Source organism: Amblyomma mixtum, chromosome 9 (assembly GCF_055824585.1).
Source record: "Amblyomma mixtum isolate Tamu chromosome 9, ASM5582458v1, whole genome shotgun sequence".
Taxonomy (NCBI): domain Eukaryota; kingdom Metazoa; phylum Arthropoda; class Arachnida; order Ixodida; family Ixodidae; genus Amblyomma; species Amblyomma mixtum.
The window spans coordinates 15,682,594-15,697,260 of NC_143020.1; the positions used below are offsets into that span (position 1 = coordinate 15,682,594).

A 14,667-nucleotide genomic window follows, 5' to 3' on the forward strand; every position below is an offset into this window, starting at 1 on the left:
TCTTACTTATTTTACTCAGCCTTAGCCGAAAGAAATGGCGAAGCGCACCGTTAAGCTAAGCAGCTTATAAGTGCCTTGCTTTCCTCTCATAAAAAAACCTACCTGCTCAATGAGAGTGTTCATTAAGCCCATTTTTTGTTTTATGCTCTCCTGCCATATCGAAAACACGTTATTTACAGTACTTTATCTTCAAAACCGTAAAAAATGAGCCAACATCAGATCTAAATGCCATGCTTCATAAAGTATCCTCGCTCAGTGTTGTTTGCGGCGAAATGCATGTCCACTACTGGAAATAGATGCTGGCTCATGTGGGGTTATAAAATAAAGTGATACTTTGATAAAAATCCACCCAAGAAAATTAAAGCAGAACCGGAAATGTATTAGTTATGTAACTGTAAAAGTACGCTGTGTTCCTCTCTTTAAGGGAAAGTACAGTACAAACGTGTTGCATGCTGGATAGGCAAACTCTTTTCATACATTTTTTTATTAATGAGGGCAGAGAAGAAGCGTGCTGAATGATGGACAGTAAACGTCTTCTCATGCACAGATTTTAAGGCAAGAGCCTTTTTTGGCCAATCTGTGGCGTGAATGGAAGCTGCAGACCGAGGCTTTCCGCACACGCTTCCGCGCACCTACAGTTTATAAAATGGTAAAAAAAGACAATTAGGCTCTAGGTTGGAATCGAAACCGTTCCGCCGGCGGGCAAGACGGGGACTCAGCCACTCCGCCGCGACAATTTCTTTTTCTTTAGTGCATGGAAATCAACCCCGCTAAGCTTCCACCTGTTTAACTTACATACTATTCTGCGATAGAGACACATATTCTCATTTGTTCGTACACAACCCTCCGCCATAACATCAAGGCCGCCTCGGTGGCTGAGTGGTTGTGGTGCTCGGCGGCTGACCCGAAAGACGTGGGTTTTATCCCGGCCGCGGCAGCCGATTTTCGACGTAGGCAAAATTCTAATGGCGCGTGTACTGTTCGATATCAGTGCACGGAAAAAACACCAGGTGGTCGGAATTTCCGCAGCCCTTCACTACAGCGCGTCTTATATCCTCAGTCGCTTTTTGACGTTAAACCAAATAGACCAAACCAAACCACCCAAGCAGCACATGACAGTGGTCCAATGTAGGAATTGAGTTGGCAAACTACAGTCCTATGAAGGCCCCGCGTTGCCTATGTTCTCCCCGCCTTGGCTCAGCCATTTTCAAAAGTTGGCAGTATTGGACCAGATTCTCGGGCGTTTTACCTGTCTTGGCTCAGCCATTTTTAGAAGTTGGCAGTATTGGACCAGTTTCTCGGGCGTTTTCCCTGCCTTGGCTCAGCCATTTTTAGAAGTTGGAAGTATTGGACCAGTTTCTCGGGCGTTTTCCCTGTCTTGGCTCAGCCATTTTTAGAAGTTGGTAGTATTGGACCAGTGTCTCGGGCGTTTTCCCTGCCTTGGCTCAGCCATTTCTAGAAGTTGGCAGTCTTGGACCAGTTTCTCGGGTGTTTTCCCCGCCTTGCCTAAACCTGTGCTACACGGGCACTTTCGAATGACATCTGAGTGGAATGGCAGTCGAGACTTGGAATGGCATTCGAACTCGATGGACTCCCGCGGTGCTACACGACACTTTCCAAACGCATTCGAAATTCTCAGCTCGTTTTCAGTGTACAACGACGACGACGGTCACACTAGTCCGACAACGGCACTATCACGGTGAACAGCAGCATGTGATTATAGTGAACTATCTAGTTCACTTTAATATTGTTGTAGTGGGACAAGTTTTTTGGCTAAACAACACCGACGAATCCGATCGGCGGACGGTCAGCCTTCATGCCCTCGGGAGTTCGGCGGCTAAGCGAAAACACGCTGATGAGGTGACGGTGGGAATACATGTGCGCATATACGTTATCCGCATTGGAAATAAGCGAAACGAACGGCTATATTTCACATGTGCACACTTGGACACTCACTAGCGATAAGCACTTGACAAATTAATTTCAGTCGACGACGACTCCGTTCCCTTCCGCGACGACTAGGCCTAGCGAGTCTGCAGGGTTGGATCGGTGACTGCGGTGGTTGTGAAGAACGAATTCACAAGTTCTAGCGAATGCAAATGGTCAACGAGTGTAGTTTTGACAACAGTGACATGAAATCAACTATTACTTACATCGCAGGACGCGCATACGATGAACGGGAAGCGGCGGTGTGACTCGGGCTGCCGAGCCGTGCTTTACGGCCAGCAGCAGTCGTCGCCGTCGCTAGCTTGTGGGTAACAAGTTAGGCCGTTTCAGTTAACGCGAACGGTCGCCAAACATACTTCTGGATCAAGTAGTTTAAAATAGAGTACTGGGCATGTCGGAGGAAGCCGGGAAAATTAGCGAGAAGCGCCGGTCCTACGCGATGTCAACCCGGCTGTCAAGTGCTTCTCAGGCGAGCGATCGCGTCGGCGCTTCCCACAGATTACAACCGGTACTGAAGAGAAGAGACTATTTAATAGAACTAAAGCGCATATTTCGTTTTCGACGCTGCCTACGACATTGAGAGCAGTCTAGGAGCAGAAAAAAGGGTGGGTTAGATAAACAAAAAAAAAAAGTCTTGATCCCCGTTCTGAAGTCACGAAGCTATGTTGGAAAGCTTTTTCTGAAATATGGAGATTAATGGGGCAACAGCCCTCCTGTAGCTTGAAAAAGAATTAGTTGAGCGAGAACGAAGGCTCTCTAAGAAGAGCTCCGCGTTTACACAAATACCGCAGTAGCGCATCGTAATTCCCAGCGGCGGGGCTAGTTGGTGGCGCATTTTCTTTTCCCGAAATTTCCTCGCGGAGGGGAGACGCCATGCTCGCATGTAAGCACACGGCACGCGGAAGTAGGGGGAGGGGGGGGGGACAGCCGGTCACAACTTGAGCGTGGTCTGCTTTGTTTTCCTTCCGAGAGTGTATTGTGTAGGCGCCCAGGGCGGAAGAGGGGGCCCCAAAACGAGGGTGTCTCGATGTGCGGGAGGGGAGAGCGGAGAGAAGCGCACGCACATCTAGGCGCCCTACGGCTACGAGCACCTGTTTCTATTCACCCCAGCACACCACTTGCACTTGCCGATCTGCGCCCTGCCTCTGGGATTAGTGCATTTTCCTGGCGCATTTTCCCTGTTTACATGAGTGGGATGCACGAGAAAGTTGACATGTTGCGCTGCTCTCGCGTTCATGTAAACGGAGCTTATCAGCCGTCCTAGTGTTATGCGCTTTTCTTACAGTTGCACTGTAAAAACTAGCCGTCACTTTGACGGTCATCCTTTGGTCAATTTTCACGGGTCCGCGGCGTATTCCGAAAAGACCATTCCTTCGGCGTGGATCGGGGGGAGAGGGCAGAGCAACGAGGAGCACAAAAAAATAAACAAAATTCTCGGCCTTCTGATTAGCTCTTCTTCGCAAACGTCATACGACCGTTGACCTATCGCGATGCGGTCGCGTTTGGCGTCGCGCGGACTCTGCGTGTGAAGCATTTCTGGCCTCCTCGTGCCATCTTGGCGTCGTCGGTGTGCGCGGACCTTGTTTTTTTTCGTGTTCTGGCGCCATTTTGTTTTTCCGCGTTGGTGAGAAGACGGCGAGGCTTGGATTCATGGAAGCGGCTGCTGTCTCAAACCAAGTGCGCCTGATTACGGTAGGTGTACTGCATGTTTACTATATTTGCTTACATTTTCCTTTCGGAACGTGGTGTATGACACAAGCGCGGAGGGTCTCGTTCGAGCCGTCGTGGCGTGCACACCGCGGCGGCCGGCGTACTTACATACGTACAGGCGCGGCCATAAGTAAACGGAGCACGCTAGTGCGTTTGAAGTGCAATCACGTTTTCTCCATTGGTAATAAAGAAGCGTTGTTTGTCTACAAGAAAGCCCACCAACCTCCTCTACCAGCATGCGCGTACCACTGCTGGAAATTTTAATTAGGTGACGCGTGAAAAATATTCGAAGAGAATTGCGTGCTCCGTTTACTTTTGTCCGCGCCTGTACGTTTTTCGCCTCAAGCCCGTCGTGGATTCGTCTCGCGCTGTGTTCGCCCGCTTTCCTACACAAGGGTTACCATCGATGCAAACTTTCTTCTGTGCGTTCCCTGTGAGCCCGCTCCTTCCTAACGCGAGAGGTGGCCTTGTATGCTTCAACACTCAGGCGAAGGGAACACGCGAGCCGATCGCGCGCTTGTGGCTGTTGTAAACAACGCGCTGTCGTGCTTTTGCGCGGTCTGCTAGACTGCTGGTCGCGCGGCTGGTAAGATGTGATGTGACAGCTATTACCCCATTGTGCTCCTTCGGTGCGTACTTGGCTTTCGAATTAAATCGTCCTCACTGTTTTAAAACTCTTACTGTTCCAAAAGTATAGCACGCACGCATCGTATTGCTCAAGACGTGGCCTGCCTCCAGTTTTTAGAACAGCCGCAGGGGCTCGATCGGCCCGCATCGCGATGATCCCGCGTGTTCGCTGCCGTATTGCTTCAACCTGCATTAGGTGCGTTCGCCTTTTCCTTCGTTTTTTTGCGGGGACATCTCGAGCACGCCTGTATCGTTTACTTTCGCGCTCTGCCGCGCCTATTTCGTCTGTCCGGAACTGTCCTGCAGCTCTTCGGTCGGCTGTACTCGCCCCGGATCCTAACGCTGCAGCCGTGCGAGGCGGCGGCGGTCGGCCCGCTGGTTGTTTTATGTTCCTGCTGCACTGGCCGTAGTTTGACGTGATAACTCCGAGGTCCGCTGTGCCTGCAGCAAGCTGTGATAGCTTCGTGCAAGCGGGCCCCGATTTTCTAGAACGAGCATCTTGCTAGGAATACATATTCGAAAGCAAAAGATCAGCCCAGACCGAGAGCCTTCGCTGCCCTGTAACCTTAAGGGTGAACCGAGTATAATCTCTGATGTCTTTCCTATGGCACCAAGCTTGCCGTATGCATAGTTTGTGTTAGTCTTGAAATTACACAGCAAAACTTTTGACTCAATAGTATTACGTGCTAGTAATTTTGTTCCCATGCAGGCTCAGGTATGGGCGACATCCACCTACTTGCCCTTGCAGTCGACAGAGAGGAGTGGACAAGTCTAGACAAGGCAGTGGGACTCCTTCTTGGAGCCTTTCTTGGTTTCAACATCTGTGATCCACCCGGCAGCCCTCTCACTATGGAACGTTTGCAGAGGTAAATGAGTGTGAAATAATTAGAAGGACCTTTTCTATAAAGATTGGGATTTCAGGACCAGTAAAATATTTATTCAAATAATATGCGTGACTTAAAATCGAGTACTTCTTCGAACGAAGAAGCTTAGGTGATTACTTGAAACGAATTCAAGCGCACAACAACACGCACACAAGAGAGGAAAGACACAGGATAGCGCCTGTCCTGTGTCTTTCCTCTCTTGTGTGCGTGTTGTTGTGCGCTTGAATTCGTTTCAAAATAAGCTATGCACCATCTAGCCCAAACAGAAGTTTTGTTAAAGCTTAGGTGACCTCTGGTCAGCTTCCTTGGCTTTGTGGGTTCTTATAGGGTGCTGCAATACAAGGTGCAGGACTGAAATCTTTTCTTTCAGGGATTTATGGTTTATGCACTAGTGAGTAATCTCATAACTTGGCAGCCCTTAGCACAGCAAGCTGGCACTATTCATATCGTGCATCATCGCTTACAGCTTGAAACTTGGGAAAAACCCACCTAGGCACAAATGATTTCACGACACAAGAAAGAGACGAGGAGACAATGGACAAGCGCCAAGTTCCAACTATTTTTTGCTCGAAAAAAAAAACAACATACATTTATAGTCTCAGGTAACGCCCACATTTACACGTGCCTTATCGCAGCCCTAACTTATCGCCTAGCACGAACATTATTGCTAAGAAAATCGTACTCAGCCGCATACAACCTAACTGAAGTGTCACTCACGCACAAGGCTGCCTTTTTCTTTATGTGAAAGGCTTCCAATAAAAGCCTCGCCTGCTTGAATTTGCTTTTGCCCACAATCCTCGCCTTTTCCAGTCGAGGTGCACACTTGCACGTGTTAACGTGGCTCACCAAAGTGGCGTATTTGTCTTTGTTATTCACTACCTTTTTGTCATGTTCCCCAAGGCGTTTGTTGATGCACCTCCCCGTTTGCCCTATATAGGACATACCACAGGTCAGGGGTATCTCGTACACCACTCCTTCCGTGCAGCGTATAAAGGTGCGCTGATGTTTTATGCTGCACCCAGGGCGCTCAGTGCCACAAATCCGGGGTGTAAGTTTGCTCAACTTGTTTGGGGCTGAAAACACAAGCGGTACCTTGTGCCTGTTAGCCACCTTCTTCAAACTGTGTGACAGTTTGTGCACATAAGGCATGACTTCAGGTTTTACCGCAGGGCCCCTTTCTTCAAGATTCTTTGGACTGGTGCAGCGTTTTGTCTTTTGGAGGAGGGTTTCAGCGACAGCAGTCAACACCACCGAGGGGAAGCCAGCAGCCAAAAGGCGTCCAATCTGATTTCTTAAGCTATCGTGCATTTGGCGCGGACAGGACTTCGAAAGCAAGGACTCAAAGCATAACGAGGCGATGGCGCGCTTCACAATTTTTGAATGCGCCGTATTGAAGGGCAGCAGTTCCTTGCTAGTACGAGGAAAATAACCCCAACATAAATGGTCCTCCCGGAACGCCAAGCTTAGGTCTAAAAATTGTAGTTTCCTCTCCCTTGGGAGCTCATGCGTAAAAACTAGGACACACCCTTTGAAGTTAAAAACACTTAAAATCCTGGACACATTAGCTTTAAAAGAATTGTAAAAACCAGTGGATAAAAGGATAAGAAAATTGTCAACATATCTAAAAATTTTAAAAACAGATCCTCCTACCAATAATTGTGCAAGTTCCTTGTCCAAAGCAACTAAAAAAATTTCACATAAAATAGGGGCGACACAGGAACCTATACATATGCCTTTTCTCTGTAAGTAGGGTTGCTCATTAAAAACGATAAAAGTGACCTTAAGATATTGCTCCAATAAATTCAAAAAGTTTTCCACAGACATACAAGCAGCATCCCGGAAGTCCATTTCCCCTGTACCTTCAACACACGAAAGAACAGACGCCAGTAGCTCAGCATGCGGGACGGAATAAAACAAATCTTCTATGTCTACAGCAAAGGCAGATCGAATTTCTGGATGCGTTTCAAAACAATGAACTACATCTATCGAGTTCTTTACCCGAAAAGGGTCGTCCAGTTTAAGAGAGTTAAGCTTGCTTTGCAAGAAACGGCTAACATTATGCTGCCACGAACCATTTTCGCTCACTATAGTGCGGAACGGAATGTCAGGTTTGTGGGTTTTAGCAGTAAAGAATACGGAAAGACAGTTCCGTTTGCTTTTCGCTATATCACTAGCGAGCTTCGGCAGATGGAGGTCCTTACAAAAGTTAATGAACCTGGTTTTAACTCTCACTGCTGCTTTTTTATTGGCTATAAAATTCTTGTCTACTGCTTGCAATGCTTTTTCATTGTAAAGTCCTTTTTTCATGACCACAAACCTGCCATCTTTGTCTGACTGAAGGAGACACAGCTCATTCCTATTAAAAAAAAGAGGGAACATGACTGAATCACGTTCCAGTCGACTGGTTACAGCCATCTTAACAGATTTTTTGAGGCAGTCCACTCCTTCCAACAAAGACCGTTCTTGGTTTTCTCCTTTTGCTTTCGCAGCAATGTTCCTGTTTGTGGCGAGCAGTTCATGGGCAGGCACATCCGGTTGAATGCCGTACTTTGGTCCTCTCTCAGGCACATCTAACAACCTGTCTGGGACATTTGCATCCCCTAACACCACCACGCGACTCGTGCTGTTGTCCTTTTTCTTGTTAACATCACCGAGCAGACCTTTTAGAACCTCCCTCCACTTGTCCTCTGTCCGCTGGGCAGCTTGCCGCTTGAAGAAAGCGTAGTTCTTCTCTGCAAGCCACTCTGGAAACTCACTGCGGCAGATGACATGTAGCCAGTCGTGAAAAAAAACGAACCTGGCGCCACAGTTCAGATCTAAGTATCTTGCCTACCCGCTTAACGTGTCCCCAAGAAGGCTTCACAGCACCAAATAGTAGACTTACATCGTGCGGAATAGTTCCTTTCCGAAGGCAGAAGTGTCTGTGTGTCTACTCTCCGTGCTACGCGCCAGCTTTTGGTGTGCTCCATTGTGAATGCCATGTGCCAAGCAAGACGCTACGCCTTCTGCCTTCGGAAAGGAACTATTCCGCACGATGTGCAACACGTGCACAGTGTTCCGCAACACGTGCAAGTGTGCACCTCGACTGGAAAAGGCGAGGATTGTGGGCAAAAGCAAATTCAAGCAGGCGAGGCTTTTATTGGAAGCCTTTCACATAAAGAAAAAGGCAGCCTTGTGCGTGAGTGACACTTCAGTTAGGTTGTATGCGGCGGAGTACAATTTTCTGAGCAGTAATGTTCGTGCTATGCGATAAGTCAGGGCTGCGATAAGGCACTTGGTGTGTAAATGTGGGCGTTGCCTGAGACTATAAATTTTATGTGTTTTTTTTCCGAGCAAGAAATAGTTGGAAGTTGGCGCCTGTCCGTTGTCTCCTCATCTCTTTTTTTTCCCAAGTTTAAAGATGGAAAGCCTACTAGCCTGTCAACATGCCTTCCATCGCTTACAGCGTTTACCAAATTTGTTACACGTTATTCAGTGTTCTAGCAAAAAAACAGCAAAAACTGAGACACAGGTCGATGAGACGGTACACACACTACCGCCGAATTTACAGCTGATTTATTTTTGCAAGCGCATATGCAACTGAAACAAGCCCAGTCGTCATTCCATTCCTGATAAAAAGCGCCACTTTTTTTCTGTGATCAGGACAGAGAACCACTTATTCTTTTTTTATAATTTGTTAGAAGTGTTTCAAGCAGTTCTTGCTCATGCCTGGACTTACCCCTGCTAATAATGTTTGTACCACTTATTCTTTTTTATAATGTGTTAGAAGAGTTGCAAGCAGTTCTTGCTCATGCCTGACTTAACCTTGCTAATAATGTTTGTGCTGTGAAACAGGCTGGCATCTGCTACAGTCCTTCACATACAAAGCAAGGTTGCTACAGGTGCCTGCTTGCAACTTCTTGCCATGTTATCTGCGACGTTCATTCAGGCATTGCCGAGTCTGCCTGATGTATACTTTCCCACTCGACATATGGATTTAATACACAACCCTCATTACACACACTGTGAACTCCAATTAGTGGTTGCTCTTGCAGGCTGAAAACACAAACTGGATACCAAAATTTCGGACACTCTTTCAACCCATGGGAAATTTTATGGAAGTATGAGACAAGAAACACTGAGGTGATCCTGTTCTTCCATAAAATTTCCCATGGGCTGTAAAGAGCGTCCGAAAAATTTGGTATCAACATGGTGTTTTCAGCCCCTCATGAGCTATCTGGTCTTTTCACCCGCATCTCTGGCTGTGCAGAGAACAAGCATGCAAGACCAACCACCAAACGAGGTTCACAAAGTGTGTGGTGGGATTTGTGTATTCAACCCCATGTGCTGTGGGAAAGTATACATCGAGCAGGCTGGGCAATGCCTGAATGAATGCCTCAGGAAACAAATTGCATGTGAGCACAGGGAGCAACCTGGCGTTGCATGTTAGGGACTGTAGCAAATGTTTGCCACTGTTTCACCACACGAGCATTACTAGCAGACGGAAGTCCTTGCCGAGCGAGGACTGGTTGAAGCATTTTTAATAAAAAGAAAGAGCAATCCTGCATAAGCGAGCCATCTATCCTTATAATAGTGAAAGACTGCCGTTTTTTGCCTTGGATGGAAAGATGATTGAACTTGATTTTTTCATTTGCATCGGCGCTTGAGCGAGAAAATGGCTTCAAGTACATGGATGAGCCAAAAATGAATCATTTGTAAGTTTGCCAAAAGTGTGTGACTTCTTCTGGTCCTGTGTCACGGTTTTCAGGATATTGCAGAAAACACCTGGTATAATTGTTTATGTAATTCAAAATATCTTTGGTCATCTATGATGCTCACTTAGACTAGAAGCAAGTAATGCGTAACCCTATCAGTACATGTGTTGTACACCTTGTGATGGTCACAAGTGCTTCCTCCAGAGTGATGCATTGATCTGCCAGAGTTGTCCAGTTGAAAGGAATGTTTCTGATACCTTCCACTTCCAGACCTGCCCTCCTAAGACCGCCTAGATTGGTTTATGTGCCGTTGCCTGCTGATCAAAGCTTTGCCTTGAGGAAATGTGATGTGTACTCTCTTTGACAAATTCAAGTAGAGTGACTGTGTAGCTTTCAAGTGGTAAATGTAAAGGTAATGTCGTGTATATAGCATGAATGGTTGCATCAACAAAAGGATGATGCAATAAGGGAACAAGACAGTACACCTTTTGAACTACAGTGTAAAATATTTCCGCAAGGTGCGATATATTACAGCGGTGGACTGTCGTCGCAACTTGACAAAGCCCATGCCTTGCAAGCCACGTTAAAGAGTTAGAGTCAGGTTAAAATTCATTGTTGTGCATGACAGTTGAAGTGCAACACAGTTCATAAATGGAAGTTGGACAGATGCGTTATCTCCCTTTTATAGAAAAGAGAATTATGTTTTGATTTCATTTACAAGTATTTAATGATGGCAACAAATTCTAGCTTTAGTAAATAGTTTTTCATGTTCCCTTTAATTAACATGCTTTCACAGTTTTATTTTAATCGTTTGGAAAGCTTATTGGAGCTGAAAATGCCCTTCGAACCTGCGGTGTGTAATAGAAGCTGCAGTCACTTGCCTTCTATTTATAGGCATCTATGATGCCACTTAGCAGGTGCAAGGTGGTCAAGCGCAACGAGAAGTCAGTGTCAATGGATTGAGGCCCCTCTAGTGATTCTTTACTTGATTGTTTAGTTGTGTCAAGGTTTTGTATGTTGCCTTGATTTATGAGGCACGTAATAATATATCTGTTTACTATATTTTTTACCTGATGTCCTTCCCAGGGTGTCGAACCGGAACCGAACCCGAACCCGAAACCGGAACCGAACCCGAATTTTCGCCCGGAACCGGAACCGAACCGAACCCATAATTTTTTCGCCATCTTGGAACTGAACCCGAACCGGAACGATTCAAAGGAACCGTTCCGAACCGGTTCGGGACCCGGTTCAGCCCCACTTTTTTCGAACCTCGGCATACTTCTTGTTTCCGGACAAAATGAGATGATGTAGCACATAGATTTACCCATCCGTAGCTGTCTGCGCTGGGAAGTGCGAAAATGGTACCCAGTATATGCGACAGCAAACTTACAGGAAGTCTGGTGCCTGGGAAGAAGCCTAATTGACGCTTCTGTAATGTACTACCGCCAATTCTTTGTACTTCAGGTTTATGTGAAATCTTGAGCTATTATTCCTCCCCTTTTACATGCTTGCGTAAATCTTTAATCAAATTGTTAGGACTGCTCTAACTCAATAAAGTACTGTAGACATCAAATTTTTTCTTGCGTGCTTTCTTCTTTCAAACGATGCGTTAGACATTGGTGTACACGGAGCACCGCGTTGTATTTCACCAACACATAATAAATAATTTATATTTAGATTTCTTCATGACCCTGTTTCGGTTTCACCAACATAACGATGGCTGTGACGTGTAGTGGAAAGTGGGTCGCGTGAGGTGCAATAAAACGGCAATATAACTGCTGATACGTCGTTCTATGTAATTATATGTCTTGAAGCCGGCTGATTTAAGTGCTATAGTGGGTCAAAACAACGTATGTGCGTTTGTAATAGTTTTCCCGTGCCTCACGTGACCTAATGTTGAACTCACGTCACAGCCATCCTTCGGTTGATGAAACCGGGACAACATAGGAGAAAAAAATTATTTTCTAAATTATTTAGTGGCAGTAGGCGAATACCACACGGTGGTCCATGTATTCTAATACCCTACGGCATCATTTGAAAGGAGAAAACAAGGTATAAAACTGGGTGTCTATAGTCATTTAAGCACTGATTGAGAATGGATTCCTTTTGTTTGCGTCATTTCCCACAAATAGATGAAATATTAGCGCGAGGATCCAACAACGTTGTGATGGTGCTTTTTGAGGAAAGGAAATGGCGCAATAACTGTCTCACTTTTTGATGGACACCTGAACCGCGGCGTAAGAGAGGGAGGAAAGTGGGAGTGAAAGAAAAAAGAGAAACAGGCGCAGTAGGGGAAGCCTCCGGAATAATTTCTACCAGCTGGGCATCCTTAAAGAGCAACTGAATATGTTTTAGAAATCGACGAGCTTAAAAGGGTCGAATGCGTGAAACTTCCAGGTATAGTATGCGAAGTGCTTTCGGCCTAGCATTTGAAACGATGACGTAATCACCAATTAAAATTGCGACGGTTTTCAAGCTTCGCAGCGCACAACGCTAAGTGGGGGACGCATAACGACGTCATCGAAGGTATCGGTACATTTCCAACGCATAAACGCCTGCTTTGGAGGAAAAAAAAACCAACGCCACAGAAGGCAAAGCCTGCCGAACGTTGTTTGGCAGCGTCCAACGAGGCACGACAGGGCGTGGCTGACGGCAGCGCTAATTGGAAATCATACCTTCCGTGACGTCGCACTGAACTTCCTTGCACTCCTCTGTTGCTTTCAGGAGAAGTGCAAAATTTAATCGTCGATTACGTCTAAATGGTAGTGCAAAAACATTTAGCACGTTTTACTTACAGCCTATATAGAATTGAATCCTTGAGTACAACGAAGTTATGAAAAAGTGGCGTAGTTGCCATTTAACGTGCACTGACATTGCGCAGCACACGGTGCCTTTTGCGGTTCGCCTCCGTCGAAACGTGGCCGCCGGGGCCGGGTTCGAACCCGGGTACACCGAATAAATAACCGAGCGCCCTACCCACGAGCCACCGCAGTGACTAGTGCGCATTGTCTCAGACAGCCGGTTCTAAATAAAACTTCCCACGATTTAGGGCCAACAAAGAAAAAAAAATGGCTCAGTGACTGTGGAGCTCAGCTGCTGATTCCAAAAAATACAAAAATCAGGATGATACCCAGCTGATCTCCGTTAACCCTCCACTACACCGTCTATCCTAGAGCCTCCATGTGTACTCGACACGTTAAACCCGCGATATTACTACTAGTATTACCAAAAGAAGGATGTATAAATGGGTGCAGCTGCTTTTTTTTAGAGTTCGCATATTCTTGTTTGCACGCGACGGAAATAAGCAACGAAAGGCGGGCTCTTGGCAACGGTGGAGATGTACTAATAAGAAAAAAATTAAATACCGGATAATAAAAAGGGCAATGCGGTAATATATGCGCTCACTGGCATGCGATAGTGAATACTCCCAGAAAGATGCTACTGCGATTAAATGTAACTGCTATGAAGTTATTTCATTATGCAGATTCGCTGAAGTCGTTCTGCTTCTGAGAAAAAATTGCTGCCAGCCGCCAGCGCGCGGCTCCATCCGCTGTTCTCGCACTGCTCGAACTTGAAATCTCTGTCTGGCGACTTATGTCTACTTCTCGCTGTCATACTTCCGGTTCTTGGTATCTGACACGACAGGCTTATGATTGCTAGCGTTTTTTTCGTACAACGCTCGGGCGACTCAATACGTTGAGCCTTCACAACAATCTGCCTCGGCTATATCAGGTACAGGTGGGTGATGGGGGTGAGGAGATGGGTGAAAGATTTTGAAGGTGCATTTTTACCGGTGAATGCACGGTAAACACACACACACACACACACACACACACACACACACACACACACACACACACACACACACACACACACACGCGCGCACGCACGCACGCACACACACGCACATGCACGCACGCACACACGCACGCACACACACACACGCACGCACGCACGCGCACGCACACGCGCGCACACGCACACACACACGCGCACAGTGTGGTTATTTTTGGGAAAGCAAGGTATGCTGTTAACGCAGTAAAAAGAACAACTAAAAGAGTATGCATACTCTATCCTCTGACTCCGAGTGGGATTCGTACCAATGGCGGCGCAACAGAGAACTCTCTTTACAGATGCTTTAGGCTACTCGGCTATCTTCTAGGCTTCTTTTTATGGATTTTGCATGGAATATCTGGAACCTTTCTGACCCTCCTCATGCCTTACTGGACCGCGTCGAGTTCAGCGATCTAGGCCCCAGGCCTCATGCCACCATGAGTCCCTTTCTCTGCCAGCACATGAGAATTCCAGACGGTGCACACGTCAAGAAAGGGGAACCAGACAGGAGGTTGAACTTGTGCAGCGTATTCCTCCTGCGTTAAAGCGCACTGTTGTCTGAACAGTGACCTCGTTGAACGCGGCGGTTCTGCGTGTTCATCCATCATGCGGGTCCATCAACACGAAGTATGTCCCAAAAGAACACAGTATCACGACAAAAATATCATTTTATTTCTTAAATTGTCTCTCGTTGCTCGCACAGGTAGAAATGCACTGACCACGGCACAAACGTCCCTTTCGCGCGAAGGTTCGTCCTAACATGTAAGGTCCATATCTGAAGCATGGAAAAGGTTTTTGTGGCCGATTGAAGCTACGAGCCCACTTATAACGAACCTGATGGTCACGCGGCTTCCGTTCGTTATATCTGATGTTCGTAGCAAGTGGATTGTTGGTACGAAAGCCAAAAATACTAAGGGTGCTAAAAGTTGGGTTTATTTCTATAAAACTGCGTTATGCGTGCCTACTTGTGC

The 14,667-nt window shown here is 46.6% G+C and overlaps 1 long non-coding RNA gene across 1 annotated transcript; it reads left to right on the top strand.

Annotated features, from left to right (window-relative positions):
- The first annotated feature begins 2,869 nt into the window (after positions 1-2,869).
- Positions 2,870-5,736, top strand: LOC149328382 (uncharacterized). Its single transcript, XR_016285543.1, has 3 exons — positions 2,870-3,639; positions 4,994-5,277; positions 5,454-5,736. It is a non-coding gene; the product is annotated as an uncharacterized LOC149328382 (long non-coding RNA).
- Positions 5,737-14,667: the final 8,931 nt, after the last annotated feature.